At 36.8% G+C, this 2,660-nt stretch overlaps 1 long non-coding RNA gene across 1 annotated transcript; it reads left to right on the plus strand.

The window, feature by feature from the left end:
- The first annotated feature begins 6 nt into the window (after positions 1–6).
- LOC109591258 (uncharacterized) lies at positions 7–1,568 on the plus strand. Its single transcript, XR_002189729.1, has 5 exons — positions 7–788; positions 845–1,145; positions 1,190–1,249; positions 1,295–1,354; positions 1,405–1,568. It is a non-coding gene; the product is annotated as an uncharacterized LOC109591258 (long non-coding RNA).
- The last annotated feature ends 1,092 nt before the right edge of the window (positions 1,569–2,660 follow it).

Consider the following 2,660-nt stretch of genomic DNA (forward strand, 5'->3'; position numbering starts at 1 on the left):
ATCCTACACTCTCTTAAGTCACTCATTCTATCTAGGCAACAGTATTTAAGCCATTATAACATAATATAGTGCTTAGAAGAAGAGAAAAAAACCTGAAGCTTCCCTGTCACATGGTCTTGCTGCATTTTTGATAATTAAGGCCACGCCTCCAAGCTGGACCAAGCAGGACCAAAGCTGGGAGTTGCTGGAGCCTGGAGCAGTTTGCCACTTCTGTAAGCATGCAAAAGCAAGTGTAACTGCAGCTAGGAAGCTAGCTGATGTGATAATCCCTTGGCCTCAAGAGCACACTTTGTAAATTTTTTGCATAGCATGTTTTTAATAGATAGTGGCCACAACAAAAGCTGTGGTTTTGAAACCCATGATGTTGTTTAAAATAAGAGTGAAATAAGTATAAATATAGTGTATAAATAAATGATAAATCTTGAGATGTTAATAGGAATTTATGAACACATTTTACCAATTTTTAGAGGGACTCCAGAGTCCCATCATACTTTTCACAAGTGCCTAGTCCATCACTTTTGATCTATATATTATATCATTTATACTGGCTTAGGTTAGCTAAGCCTAACACCTCCCAAACAGCTTTATTCATTCATTCATTCTGTGTGCTCTCTTTTGTTTTCAAGAATGTGTATCTTCAGAACTGCGCGCTCTAAATCTATCAGACCTTTTTTTCTGTTGGAAAAAGTCTTTCTTTGCTACTTCCAGTTGGTTAGAGAGCAGTACTACATACAAGAATCTCTCAAACTCGTGAGAAAATGCCCAGCAATAACGACACTACTGTAGAGGTAAGTAACACTTTTGTCTAGTAGATTTAAACTATTTCTTCATTTAATATGTGTAGGATTCATAAAATTGCACTTCGTGGCAAGTTACAGCAACTTTTGTCTGGACTACAACGACATAAATGTCTTCCCCCACAAGCCCCACGTCAGATCCTAAGCTCGAGACATTCCAATTTATTTATGCAGCATTGTTTGTATCATTATAATAACATTTTTTTATTGTTTAGACGACAATTTTTGTAAATATTCTTCATTTTATTTCTCCTTGTTTCTCGATGGGTCGGCATGGATTGAAGGCAGTCAAGGCACACCTCCAGTGCTCCTCCTTCACACTATCACGTTTTTCATTCCTCCATTTCAGTAAGGTTTTTTATAATGATATTATTTTTATGAATTATTTCAAGAACTAAACATAAACAAGTTATTTGCCTGGTCAGGCTACCAGTATTAATACAGTCTGCCCAGTGAGTTAGTCTTTTAGTAACCATTTTTGACACTTGTCTTCATAGGATCTATTACTGCTGGTCAGGCTACCACTATTATTTCAATAATAATAACAAGTCTGCCCAGTGAGTTAGTCTTTATTTATAGTAACAATTTTCGACATTTGTCTTCATAGGATCTTTTACGCTACTAATTGTGCCTTCACCACATTCACCTGCCCATTGAGTTTTTCTTTGTCGAGCCAGAGTACTCTTGTCAGAAATGATCAGCATAGAAGCTTGGCGTGCATGTATAGGATCATTCAAAAGTAGCAGGTATGGGGTTTCTTTGAAAGGGCCTAAGATACATGCAAAGCATAATATGAATAATGTCAATATCTTGATTGTGATGGTTTTTGTGTTTCCCTGTATCATCATGTGTATACTTGGACTTCTAATGAATGCATTATATGCACAGCACTTTGCCCTGTCTAGTTGTAGTCATGACTTGAAATTTTGCTTGGTTTTGTTCATTCTGTTATGTTTTTTGGCTTTTTTTGATCTCATTCTCCTTTGTGGAGATGTAGAGACTAACCCAGGGCCAACTAAAAGTTGTCCTAACTGTTCCATGTTGTTACATATTAGGAAAATAGTTTGTAGCCATTGTGGCTATATCTTTGCTAAGGGTAAGGGTTCTTGTGCTTCTATTAAAAGTGCTAAAACATTGACAGAGACGTCAAGCATGCATGTAGAACAACATAGCATCGAAAAAAGGAAAAAAAATAAAGAACAAAATGCTACAAGAAGAGCCTTGCTGACTACCGAAGAAAAAGAACTTTATCAAGAAGCTGATAGATTAGCAAAATTACAGAAAAAAAATGAAGAAACAGCTGAACAAGCATTAAAAAGACGAACTATGAACATAAGCAGCAAAAACAAAAAATTTGCTCTTGAAACAGAAGAGCAAACGCTTGAAAGACGAGCCAGGAACTTAAACAGCAAAAGGAAGGCAATGGCTCTTGAAACAGAAGAGCAAATGCTTGAAAGACGAACCAGGAACTTAAACAGCAAAAGGAAGGCAATAACTCTCGAAACAGAAGAGCAAACGCTTGAAAGACGAGACAGGAACTTAAACAGCAAAAGGAAGGCAATGGCTCATGAGAGTGAAGAAGCTTCTGTTGAGAGAAAGGAGAAAAATAAGAATTCCACTTCTAAACGTCGAAAATTAGAGACCAATGAACAGACAGCAACACGTAGACAAAATGACCGTGCCTGTAAATCAAAGCGTCGATTATTTGTAGAAACAAGTTACGAAAAAGAAGTAAGGCGTCACAAAGATCAAGAACGCCATAAATTAAGTCGTCTTTCTTCAACCGTAGAAAAGGCAACTGCTAAGTTTTTGGCAAAAATAAAAGTAGGGGCACAATTTGTCTGTATTTGTTGCAACAGACTA

This window comes from Amphimedon queenslandica, unplaced genomic scaffold (assembly GCF_000090795.2).
Source record: "Amphimedon queenslandica unplaced genomic scaffold, v1.1 AMPQUscaffold_8609_Cont19448, whole genome shotgun sequence".
NCBI lineage: Eukaryota > Metazoa > Porifera > Demospongiae > Haplosclerida > Niphatidae > Amphimedon > Amphimedon queenslandica.